The sequence below is a fragment of the Heptranchias perlo genome, unplaced genomic scaffold (assembly GCF_035084215.1).
Source record: "Heptranchias perlo isolate sHepPer1 unplaced genomic scaffold, sHepPer1.hap1 HAP1_SCAFFOLD_351, whole genome shotgun sequence".
Classification (NCBI taxonomy): domain Eukaryota; kingdom Metazoa; phylum Chordata; class Chondrichthyes; order Hexanchiformes; family Hexanchidae; genus Heptranchias; species Heptranchias perlo.
In genome coordinates, this window is record NW_027139363.1 from 37639 (window position 1) to 51714 (window position 14076).

Sequence of the window (14076 nt, forward strand, 5' to 3'; positions counted from 1 at the left end):
CATAGCCCTGTATCAATCCCAAACTAATCCCACTGCCCCACTCTCTCCCCATAGCCCTGTATCAATCCCAAACGAATCCCACTGCCCCACTCTCTCCCCATAGTCCTGTATCAATCCCAAACTAATCCCACTGCCCCACTCTCTCCCCATAGTCCTGTATCAATCCCAAACTAATCCCACTGCCCCACTCTTTCCCCATAGTCCTGTATCAATCCCAAACTAATCCCACTGCCCCACTCTCTCCCCATAGTCCTGTATCAATCCCAAACTAATCCCACTGCTCCGCTCTCTCCCCATAGTCCTGTATCAATCCCAAACTAATCCCACTGCCCCACTCTCCCCATAGTCCTGTATCAATCCCAAACTAATCCCACTGCCCCACTCTCTCCCCATAGTCCTGTATCAATCCCAAACTAATCCCACTGCCCCACTCTCCCCATAGTCCTGTATCAATCCCAAACTAATCCCACTGCCCCACTCTCCCCATAGTCCTGTATCAATCCCAAACTAATCCCACTGCTCCGCTCTCTCCCCATAGTCCTGTATCAATCCCCAAACTAATCCCACTGCCCCACTCTCTCCCCATAGTCCTGTATCAATCCCAAACTAATCCCACTGCCCCACTCTCTCCCCATAGCCCTGTATCAATCCCAAACTAATCCCACTGCTCCGCTCTCTCTCCATAGTCCTGTATCAATCCCCAAACTAATCCCACTGCCCCACTCTCTCCCCATAGCCCTGTATCAATCCCCAAACTAATCCCACTGCCCCACTCTCTCCCCATAGTCCTGTATCAATCCCAAACTAATCCCACTGCCCCACTCTCTCCCCATAGTCCTGTATCAATCCCAAACTAATCCCACTGCTCCGCTCTCTCCCCATAGTCCTGTATCAATCCCAAACGAATCCCACTGCCCCACTCTCTCCCCATAGTCCTGTATCAATCCCAAACTAATCCCACTGCTCCGCTCTCTCCCCATAGTCCTGTATCAATCCCAAACTAATCCCACTGCCCCACTCTCTCCCCATAGTCCTGTATCAATCCCCAAACTAATCCCACTGCCCCACTCTCTCCCCATAGTCCTGTATCAATCCCAAACTATCCAAAACTATTGATAGAATGCAGTCCTGGGACAACAGCACCGTGTTTATCGAACACAGTCCCGGGACAACAGCAACGTGTTTATCGAACACAGTCCTGGGACAACAACACCGTGTTTATCGAACACAGTCCTGGGACAACAGCACCGTGTTTATCGAACACAGTCCCGGGACAACAGCACCGTGTTTATCGAACACAGTCCCGGGACAACAGCACCGTGTTTATCGAACACAGTCCTGGGACAACAGCACCGTGTTTATCGAACACAGTCCCGGGACAACAGCACTGTGTTTATCGTACACAGTCCTGGGACAACAGCACCGTGTTTATCGAACACAGTCCCGGGACAACAGCACCGTGTTTATCGAACACAGTCCTGGGACAACAGCCCTGTGTTTATCGAACACAGTCCTGGGACAACAGCACCGTGTTTATCGAACACAGTACTGGGACAACAGCAGCGTGTTTATCGAACACAGTCCCGGGACAACAGCCCTGTGTTTATCGAACACAGTCCCGGGACAACAGCACCGTGTTTATCGAACACAGTCCTGGGACAACAGCACCGTGTTTATCGAACACAGTCCCGGGACAACAGCACCGTGTTTATCGAACACAGTCCCGGGACAACAGCACCGTGTTTATCGAACACAGTCCCGGGACAACAGCACCGTGTTTATCGAACACAGTCCTGGGACAACAGCACCGTGTTTATCGAACAAAGTCCCGGGACAAAAGCACCGTGTTTATCGAACACAGTCCTGGGACAAAAGCACCGTGTTTATCGAACACAGTCCTGGGACAACAGCACCGTGTTTATCGAACAAAGTCCCGGGACAAAAGCACCGTGTTTATCGAACACAGTCCTGGGACAACAGCACCGTGTTTATCGAACACAGTCCCGGGACAACAGCACCGTGTTTATCGAACACAGTCCCGGGATAACAGCACTGTGTTTATCGAACACAGTCCTGGGACAACAGCACCGTGTTTATCGAACACAGTCCCGGGACAACAGCACCATGTTTATCGAACACAGTCCTGGGACAACAGCACCGTGTTTATCGAACACAGTCCCGGGATAACAGCACTGTGTTTATCGAACACAGTCCCGGGACAACAGCACCGTGTTTATCGAACACAGACCCGGGACAACAGCACCGTGTTTATCGAACACAGTCCTGGGACAACAGCACCGTGTTTATCGAACACAGTCCTGGGACAACAGCACCGTGTTTATCGAACACAGTCCCGGGACAACAGCACCGTGTTTATCGAACACAGTCCCGGGACAACAGCACCGTGTTTATCGAACACAGTCCCGGGACAACAGCACCGTGTTTATCGAACACAGTCCTGGGACAACAGCACCGTGTTTATCGAACAAAGTCCCGGGACAAAAGCACCGTGTTTATCGAACACAGTCCTGGGACAACAGCACCGTGTTTATCGAACACAATCCCGGGATAACAGCACTGTGTTTATCGAACACAGTCCTGGGACAACAGCACCGTGTTTATCGAACACAGTCCCGGGACAACAGCACCATGTTTATCGAACACAGTCCTGGGACAACAGCACCGTGTTTATCGAACACAGTCCCGGGATAACAGCACTGTGTTTATCGAACACAGTCCCGGGACAACAGCACCGTGTTTATCGAACACAGACCCGGGACAACAGCACCGTGTTTATCGAACACAGTCCTGGGACAACAGCAACGTGTTTATCGAACACAGTCCCGGGACAACAGCACCGTGTTTATCGAACACAGTCCTGGGACAACAGCACCGTGTTTATCGAACACAGTCCCGGGATAACAGCACTGTGTTTATCGAACACAGTCCTGGGACAACAGCACCGTGTTTATCGAACACAGTCCCGGGACAACAGCACCGTGTTTATCGAACACAGTCCTGGGACAACAGCACCGTGTTTATCGAACACAGTCCCGGGATAACAGCACTGTGTTTATCGAACACAGTCCTGGGACAACAGCACCGTGTTTATCGAACACAGTCCTGGGACAACATCACCGTGTTTATCGAACACAGTCCTGGGACAACAGCCCTGTGTTTATCGAACACAGTCCCGGGACAACAGCACCGTGTTTATCGAACACAGTCCCGGGACAACAGCACCGTGTTTATCGAACACAGTCCCGGGACAAGAGCACCGTGTTTATCGAACACAGTCCCGGGACAACAGCACCGTGTTTATCGAACACAGTCCTGGGACAACAGCACTGTGTTTATCGAACACAGTCCCGGGACAACAGCACCGTGTTTATCGAACACAGTCCTGGGACAACAGCCCTGTGTTTATCGAACACAGTCCTGGGACAACAGCACCGTGTTTATCGAACACAGTACTGGGACAACAGCAGCGTGTTTATCGAACACAGTCCCGGGACAAGAGCACCGTGTTTATCGAACACAGTCCCGGGACAAGAGCACCGTGTTTATCGAACACAGTCCCGGGACAACAGCACCGTGTTTATCGAACACAGTCCTGGGACAACAGCACTGTGTTTATCGAACACAGTCCCGGGACAACAGCACCGTGTTTATCGAACACAGTCCTGGGACAACAGCCCTGTGTTTATCGAACACAGTCCTGGGACAACAGCACCGTGTTTATCGAACACAGTACTGGGACAACAGCAGCGTGTTTATCGAACACAGTCCCGGGACAACAGCCCTGTGTTTATCGAACACAGTCCCGGGACAACAGCACCGTGTTTATCGAACACAGTCCTGGGACAACAGCACCGTGTTTATCGAACACAGTCCTGGGACAACAGCACCGTGTTTATCGAACACAGTCCCGGGACAACAGCACCGTGTTTATCGAACACAGTCCCGGGACAACAGCACCGTGTTTATCGAACACAGTCCTGGGACAACAGCACCGTGTTTATCGAACAAAGTCCCGGGACAAAAGCACCGTGTTTATCGAACACAGTCCTGGGACAACAGCACCGTGTTTATCGAACACAATCCCGGGATAACAGCACTGTGTTTATCGAACACAGTCCTGGGACAACAGCACCGTGTTTATCGAACACAGTCCCGGGACAACAGCACCATGTTTATCGAACACAGTCCTGGGACAACAGCACCGTGTTTATCGAACACAGTCCCGGGATAACAGCACTGTGTTTATCAAACACAGTCCCGGGACAACAGCACCGTGTTTATCGAACACAGACCCGGGACAACAGCACCGTGTTTATCGAACACAGTCCTGGGACAACAGCAACGTGTTTATCGAACACAGTCCCGGGACAACAGCACCGTGTTTATCGAACACAGTCCTGGGACAACAGCACCGTGTTTATCGAACACAGTCCCGGGATAACAGCACTGTGTTTATCGAACACAGTCCTGGGACAACAGCCCTGTGTTTATCGAACACAGTCCCGGGACAACAGCACCGTGTTTATCGAACACAGTCCTGGGACAACAGCACCGTGTTTATCGAACACAGTCCCGGGATAACAGCACTGTGTTTATCGAACACAGTCCTGGGACAACAGCACCGTGTTTATCGAACACAGTCCTGGGACAACATCACCGTGTTTATCGAACACAGTCCTGGGACAACAGCCCTGTGTTTATCGAACACAGTCCCGGGACAACAGCACCGTGTTTATCGAACACAGTCCCGGGACAACAGCACCGTGTTTATCGAACACAGTCCCGGGACAAGAGCACCGTGTTTATCGAACACAGTCCCGGGACAACAGCACCGTGTTTATCGAACACAGTCCCGGGACAACAGCACCGTGTTTATCGAACACAGTCCCGGGACAACAGCACCGTGTTTATCGAACACAGTCCAGGGACAACAGCACCGTGTTTATCGAACACAGTCCCGGGACAACAGCACCGTGTTTATCGAACACAGTCCTGGGACAACAGCACCGTGTTTATCGAACACAGTCCCGGGATAACAGCACCGTGTTTATCGAACACAGTCCCGGGACAACAGCACCGTGTTTATCGAACACAGTCCTGGGACAACATCACCGTGTTTATCGAACACAGTCCTGGGACAACAGCCCTGTGTTTATCGAACACAGTCCCGGGACAACAGCACCGTGTTTATCGAACACAGTCCCGGGACAACAGCACCGTGTTTATCGAACACAGTCCTGGGACAACAGCACCGTGTTTATCGAACAAAGTCCCGGGACAAAAGCACCGTGTTTATCGAACACAGTCCTGGGACAACAGCACCGTGTTTATCGAACACAATCCCGGGATAACAGCACTGTGTTTATCGAACACAGTCCTGGGACAACAGCACCGTGTTTATCGAACACAGTCCCGGGACAACAGCACCATGTTTATCGAACACAGTCCTGGGACAACAGCACCGTGTTTATCGAACACAGTCCCGGGATAACAGCACTGTGTTTATCGAACACAGTCCCGGGACAACAGCACCGTGTTTATCGAACACAGACCCGGGACAACAGCACCGTGTTTATCGAACACAGTCCTGGGACAACAGCAACGTGTTTATCGAACACAGTCCCGGGACAACAGCACCGTGTTTATCGAACACAGTCCTGGGACAACAGCACCGTGTTTATCGAACACAGTCCCGGGATAACAGCACTGTGTTTATCGAACACAGTCCTGGGACAACAGCACCGTGTTTATCGAACACAGTCCCGGGACAACAGCACCGTGTTTATCGAACACAGTCCTGGGACAACAGCACCGTGTTTATCGAACACAGTCCCGGGATAACAGCACTGTGTTTATCGAACACAGTCCTGGGACAACAGCACCGTGTTTATCGAACACAGTCCTGGGACAACATCACCGTGTTTATCGAACACAGTCCTGGGACAACAGCCCTGTGTTTATCGAACACAGTCCCGGGACAACAGCACCGTGTTTATCGAACACAGTCCCGGGACAACAGCACCGTGTTTATCGAACACAGTCCCGGGACAAGAGCACCGTGTTTATCGAACACAGTCCCGGGACAACAGCACCGTGTTTATCGAACACAGTCCTGGGACAACAGCACTGTGTTTATCGAACACAGTCCCGGGACAACAGCACCGTGTTTATCGAACACAGTCCTGGGACAACAGCCCTGTGTTTATCGAACACAGTCCTGGGACAACAGCACCGTGTTTATCGAACACAGTACTGGGACAACAGCAGCGTGTTTATCGAACACAGTCCCGGGACAAGAGCACCGTGTTTATCGAACACAGTCCCGGGACAAGAGCACCGTGTTTATCGAACACAGTCCCGGGACAACAGCACCGTGTTTATCGAACACAGTCCTGGGACAACAGCACTGTGTTTATCGAACACAGTCCCGGGACAACAGCACCGTGTTTATCGAACACAGTCCTGGGACAACAGCCCTGTGTTTATCGAACACAGTCCTGGGACAACAGCACCGTGTTTATCGAACACAGTACTGGGACAACAGCAGCGTGTTTATCGAACACAGTCCCGGGACAACAGCCCTGTGTTTATCGAACACAGTCCCGGGACAACAGCACCGTGTTTATCGAACACAGTCCTGGGACAACAGCACCGTGTTTATCGAACACAGTCCTGGGACAACAGCACCGTGTTTATCGAACACAGTCCCGGGACAACAGCACCGTGTTTATCGAACACAGTCCCGGGACAACAGCACCGTGTTTATCGAACACAGTCCTGGGACAACAGCACCGTGTTTATCGAACAAAGTCCCGGGACAAAAGCACCGTGTTTATCGAACACAGTCCTGGGACAACAGCACCGTGTTTATCGAACACAATCCCGGGATAACAGCACTGTGTTTATCGAACACAGTCCTGGGACAACAGCACCGTGTTTATCGAACACAGTCCCGGGACAACAGCACCATGTTTATCGAACACAGTCCTGGGACAACAGCACCGTGTTTATCGAACACAGTCCCGGGATAACAGCACTGTGTTTATCGAACACAGTCCCGGGACAACAGCACCGTGTTTATCGAACACAGACCCGGGACAACAGCACCGTGTTTATCGAACACAGTCCTGGGACAACAGCAACGTGTTTATCGAACACAGTCCCGGGACAACAGCACCGTGTTTATCGAACACAGTCCTGGGACAACAGCACCGTGTTTATCGAACACAGTCCCGGGATAACAGCACTGTGTTTATCGAACACAGTCCTGGGACAACAGCCCTGTGTTTATCGAACACAGTCCCGGGACAACAGCACCGTGTTTATCGAACACAGTCCTGGGACAACAGCACCGTGTTTATCGAACACAGTCCCGGGATAACAGCACTGTGTTTATCGAACACAGTCCTGGGACAACAGCACCGTGTTTATCGAACACAGTCCTGGGACAACATCACCGTGTTTATCGAACACAGTCCTGGGACAACAGCCCTGTGTTTATCGAACACAGTCCCGGGACAACAGCACCGTGTTTATCGAACACAGTCCCGGGACAACAGCACCGTGTTTATCGAACACAGTCCCGGGACAAGAGCACCGTGTTTATCGAACACAGTCCCGGGACAACAGCACCGTGTTTATCGAACACAGTCCCGGGACAACAGCACCGTGTTTATCGAACACAGTCCCGGGACAACAGCACCGTGTTTATCGAACACAGTCCAGGGACAACAGCACCGTGTTTATCGAACACAGTCCCGGGACAACAGCACCGTGTTTATCGAACACAGTCCTGGGACAACAGCACCGTGTTTATCGAACACAGTCCCGGGATAACAGCACCGTGTTTATCGAACACAGTCCCGGGACAACAGCACCGTGTTTATCGAACACAGTCCTGGGACAACATCACCGTGTTTATCGAACACAGTCCTGGGACAACAGCCCTGTGTTTATCGAACACAGTCCCGGGACAACAGCACCGTGTTTATCGAACACAGTCCCGGGACAACAGCACCGTGTTTATCGAACACAGTCCCGGGACAACAGCACCGTGTTTATCGAACACAGTCCCGGGACAACAGCACCGTGTTTATCGAACACAGTCCTGGGACAACAGCACCGTGTTTATCGATCACAGTCCCGGGACAACAGCACCGTGTTTATCGTACACAGTCCTGGGACAACAGCACCGTGTTTATCGAACACAGTCCCGGGACAACAGCACCGTGTTTATCGAACACAGTCCTGGGACAACAGCACCGTGTTTATCGAACACAGTCCTGGGACAACAGCACCGTGTTTATCGAACACAGTCCCGGGACAACAGCACCGTGTTTATCGTACACAGTCCTGGGACAACAGCACTGTGTTTATCGAACACAGTCCCGGGACAACAGCACCGTGTTTATCGAACACAGTCCTGGGACAACAGCCCTGTGTTTATCGAACACAGTCCTGGGACAACAGCACCGTGTTTATCGAACACAGTACTGGGACAACAGCACCGTGTTTATCGAACACAGTCCCGGGACAACAGCCCTGTGTTTATCGAACACAGTCCCGGGACAACAGCACCGTGTTTATCGAACACAGTCCTGGGACAACAGCACCGTGTTTATCGAACACAGTCCTGGGACAACAGCACCGTGTTTATCGAACACAGTCCCGGGACAACAGCACCGTGTTTATCGAACACAGTCCCGGGACAACAGCACCGTGTTTATCGAACACAGTCCTGGGACAACAGCACCGTGTTTATCGAACAAAGTCCCGGGACAAAAGCACCGTGTTTATCGAACACAGTCCCGGGACAACAGCTCCGTGTTTATCGAACACAATCCCGGGATAACAGCACTGTGTTTATCGAACACAATCCTGGGACAACAGCACCGTGTTTATCGAACACATTCCCGGGACAACAGCCCCGTGTTTATCGAACACAGTCCTGGGACAACAGCACCGTGTTTATCGAACACAGTCCCGGGATAACAGCACTGTGTTTATCGAACACAGTCCCGGGACAACAGCACCGTGTTTATCGAACACAGACCCGGGACAACAGCACCGTGTTTATCGAACACAGTCCTGGGACAACAGCAACGTGTTTATCGAACACAGTCCCGGGACAACAGCACCGTGTTTATCGAACACAGTCCTGGGACAACAGCACCGTGTTTATCGAACACAGTCCCGGGATAACAGCACTGTGTTTATCGAACACAGTCCTGGGACAACAGCACCGTGTTTATCGAACACAGTCCCGGGACAACAGCACCGTGTTTGTCGAACACAGTCCTGGGACAACAGCACCGTGTTTATCGAACACAGTCCCGGGATAACAGCACTGTGTTTATCGAACACAGTCCTGGGACAACAGCACCGTGTTTATCGAACACAGTCCTGGGACAACATCACCGTGTTTATCGAACACAGTCCTGGGACAACAGCCCTGTGTTTATCGAACACAGTCCCGGGACAACAGCACCGTGTTTATCGAACACAGTCCCGGGACAACAGCACCGTGTTTATCGAACACAGTCCCGGGACAAGAGCACCGTGTTTATCGAACACAGTCCCGGGACAACAGCACCGTGTTTATCGAACACAGTCCCGGGACAACAGCACCGTGTTTATCGAACACAGTCCCGGGACAACAGCACCGTGTTTATCGAACACAGTCCTGGGACAACAGCACCGTGTTTATCGAACACAGTCCCGGGACAACAGCACCGTGTTTATCGAACACAGTCCTGGGACAACAGCCCTGTGTTTATCGAACACAGTCCCGGGACAACAGCACCGTGTTTATCGAACACAGTCCCGGGACAACAGCACCGTGTTTATCGAACACAGTCCCGGGACAAGAGCACCGTGTTTATCGAACACAGTCCCGGGACAACAGCAGCGTGTTTATCGAACACAGTCCCGGGACAACAGCACCGTGTTTATCGAACACAGTCCCGGGACAACAGCACCGTGTTTATCGAACACAGTCCTGGGACAACAGCACCGTGTTTATCGAACACAGTCCCGGGATAACAGCACCGTGTTTATCGAACACAGTCCCGGGACAACAGCACCGTGTTTATCGAACACAGTCCTGGGACAACATCACCGTGTTTATCGAACACAGTCCTGGGACAACAGCCCTGTGTTTATCGAACACAGTCCCGGGACAACAGCACCGTGTTTATCGAACACAGTCCCGGGACAACAGCACCGTGTTTATCGAACACAGTCCCGGGACAACAGCACCGTGTTTATCGAACACAGTCCCGGGACAACAGCACCGTGTTTATCGAACACAGTCCTGGGACAACAGCACCGTGTTTATCGATCACAGTCCCGGGACAACAGCACCGTGTTTATCGTACACAGTCCTGGGACAACAGCACCGTGTTTATCGAACACAGTCCCGGGACAACAGCACCGTGTTTATCGAACACAGTCCTGGGACAACAGCCCTGTGTTTATCGAACACAGTCCTGGGACAACAGCACCGTGTTTATCGAACACAGTACTGGGACAACAGCCCCGTGTTTATCGAACACAGACCTGGGACAACAGCCCTGTGTTTATCGAACACAGTCCCGGGACAACAGCACCTTGTTTATCGAACACAGTCCTGGGACAACAGCACCGTGTTTATCGAACACAGTCCCGGGATAACAGCACTGTGTTTATCGAACACAGTCCCGGGACAACAGCACCGTGTTTATCGAACACAGTCCCGGGACAACAGCACCGTGTTTATCGAACACAGTCCTGGGACAACAGCACCGTGTTTATCGAACACAGTCCCGGGACAACAGCACCGTGTTTATCGAACACAGTCCCGGGACAACAGCACCGTGTTTATCGAACACAGTCCCGGGACAACAGCACCGTGTTTATCGAACACAGTCCCGGGACAACAGCACCGTGTTTATCGAACACAGTCCCGGGACAACAGCCCTGTGTTTATCGAACACAGTCCTGGGACAACATCACCGTGTTTATCGAACACAGTCCTGGGACAACAGCCCTGTGTTTATCGAACACAGTCCCGGGACAACAGCACCGTGTTTATCGAACACAGTCCCGGGACAACAGCACCGTGTTTATCGAACACATTCCCGGGACAAGAGCACCGTGTTTATCGAACACAGTCCCGGGACAACAGCACCGTGTTTATCGAACAAAGTCCTGGGACAACAGCACCGTGTTTATCGAACACAGTCCCGGGACAACAGCAGCGTGTTTATCGAACACAGTCCTGGGACAACAGCACCGTGTTTATCGAACACAGTCCCGGGACAACAGCAGCGTGTTTATCGAACACAGTCCTGGGACAACAGCACCGTGTTTATCGAACACAGTCCCGGGACATCAGCACCGTGTTTATCGAACACATTCCCGGGACAACAGCCCGGTGTTTATCGAACACAGTCCCGGGACATCAGCACCGTGTTTATCGAACACAGTCCTGGGACAACAGCACCGTGTTTATCGAACACAGTCCCGGGACAACAGCACCGTGTTCATCGAACACAGTCCTGGGACAACAGCACCGTGTTTATCGAACACAGTCCCGGGACAACAGCACCGTGTTTATCGAACACAGTCCTGGGACAACAGCCCTGTGTTTATCGAACGCAGTCCCGGGACAACAGCACCGTGTTTATCAAACACAGTCCTGGGATAACAGCCCGGTGTTTATTGAACACAGTCCTGGGACAACAGCCCGGTGTTTATCGAACACAGTCCTGGGACAACAGCCCTGTGTTTATCGAACACAGTCCTGGGACAACAGCCCTGTGTTTATCGAACACAGTCCCGGGACAACAGCACCGTGTTTATCAAACACAGTCCTGGGACAACAGCCCGGTGTTTATCGAACACAGTGTTGAGGTCGAGTTGGTGCTGGATTGAGAGAGATTGACTGTGAAAGGTTTCTCTGGGCACAGTCTCACAAGGGGAGTGATACTGAGGCGGGTCCAATCGCACTCGCTGTGTTTGTTTCGATGTCGGGGGGGTTCCGGTGATGGTCCAGTTACACAGGGAGGTTGTAATTAGCTCCCGATGTCGGGGGCCCAGTTATCAGTCTGAGCTTTCGCGTGTGATGATAATTGGGTGATTGTGTCTATCTCCCCCATCACCCCGATATAACAGCAGTGCAGGCCTGGATTGGCTGGGAAGTCAGCGGGGAGAAAGGGCTCACTGCTTTGAAGCGAGACGTGAGAAGCTGGAACGTGACTTTGCCGGAGATGAGGTGAAGAGGGGGCGACGTGAGACGGGGCTGTGAGGTTCAGAGAAGGTCGACAGCGAAGGGACGGAGCGAAGGAGACATTTAATATACAACAGGATCTCCTCACACAGAGGCTGCTCAGAATCGGGAATTTACCACCACAGGCTGGCGTTCTGCTGGAACATTCTATGAATGGCCTGTTTCTGTACTGGAACATTCTATGAATGGCCTGTTTCTGTACTGGAACATTCTATGAATGGCCTGTTTCTGTCCCGGAACATTCTATGAATGGCCTGTTTCTGTACTGGAACATTCTATGAATGGCCTGTTTCTGTACTGGAACATTCTATCAATGGCCTGTTTCTGTACTGGAACATTCTATGAATGGCCTGTTTCTGTACCGGAACATTCTATGAATGGCCTGTTTCTGTACCGGAACATTCTATGAATGGCCTGTTTCTGTCCTGGAACATTCTATGAATGGCCTGTTTCTGTCCCGGAACATTCTATGAATGGCCTGTTTCTGTACTGGAACATTCTATGAATGGCCTGTTTCTGTACTGGAACATTCTATGAATGGTCTGTTTCTGTACCGGAACATTCTATGAATGGTCTGTTTCTGTACTGGAACATTCTATGAATGGCCTGTTTCTGTACTGGAACATTCTATGAATGGCCTGTTTCTGTACTGGAACATTCTATCAATGGCCTGTTTCTGTACCGGAACATTCTATGAATGGCCTGTTTCTGTACTGGAACATTCTATGAATGGCCTGTTTCTGTACTGGAACATTCTATGAATGGCCTGTTTCTGTACTGGAACATTCTATGAATGGCCTGTTTCTGTACTGGAACATTCTATGAATGGCCTGTTTCTGTACTGGAACATTCTATGAATGGCCTGTTTCTGTCCTGGAACATTCTATGAATGGTCTGTTTCTGTACTGGAACATTCTATGAATGGCCTGTTTCTGTACCGGAACATTCTATGAATGGCCTGTTTCTGTACTGGAACATTCTATGAATGGCCTGTTTCTGTACTGGAACATTCTATGAATGGCCTGTTTCTGTCCTGGAACATTCTATGAATGGCCTGTTTCTGTACCGGAACATTCTATGAATGGCCTGTTTCTGTACCGGAACATTCTATGAATGGCCTGTTTCTGTACTGGAACATTCTATGAATGGCCTGTTTCTGTCCTGGAACATTCTATGAATGGTCTGTTTCTGTACTGGAACATTCTATGAATGGCCTGTTTCTGTCCCGGAACATTCTATGAATGGCCTGTTTCTGTAATGGAACATTCTATGAATGGCCTGTTTCTGTACCGGAACATTCTATGAATGGCCTGTTTCTGTACCGGAACATTCTATGAATGGCCTGTTTCTGTAATGGAACATTCTATGAATGGCCTGTTTCTGTCCCGGAACATTCTATGAATGGCCTGTTTCTGTACCGGAACATTCTATGAATGGCCTGTTTCTGTACCGGAACATTCTATGAATGGCCTGTTTCTGTACTGGAACATTCTATGAATGGCCTGTTTCTGTCCTGGAACATTCTATGAATGGCCTGTTTCTGTACCGGAACATTCTATGAATGGCCTGTTTCTGTACTGGAACATTCTATGAATGGCCTGTTTCTGTCCTGGAACATTCTATGAATGGCCTGTTTCTGTACCGGAACATTCTATGAATGGCCTGTTTCTGTACTGGAACATTCTATGAATGGTCTGTTTCTGTACTGGAACATTCTATGAATGGTCTGTTTCTGTACCGGAACATTCTATGAATGGCCTGTTTCTGTACTGGAACATTCTATGAAT

The 14076-nt window shown here is 50.8% G+C and overlaps 1 long non-coding RNA gene across 1 annotated transcript in view; it reads right to left on the reverse strand.

Annotated features, from left to right (window-relative positions):
- LOC137311553 (uncharacterized) overlaps window positions 1–14076 on the reverse strand; it is an 88705-nt gene that overhangs the window by 15533 nt on the left and 59096 nt on the right. The window lies entirely within an intron of this gene.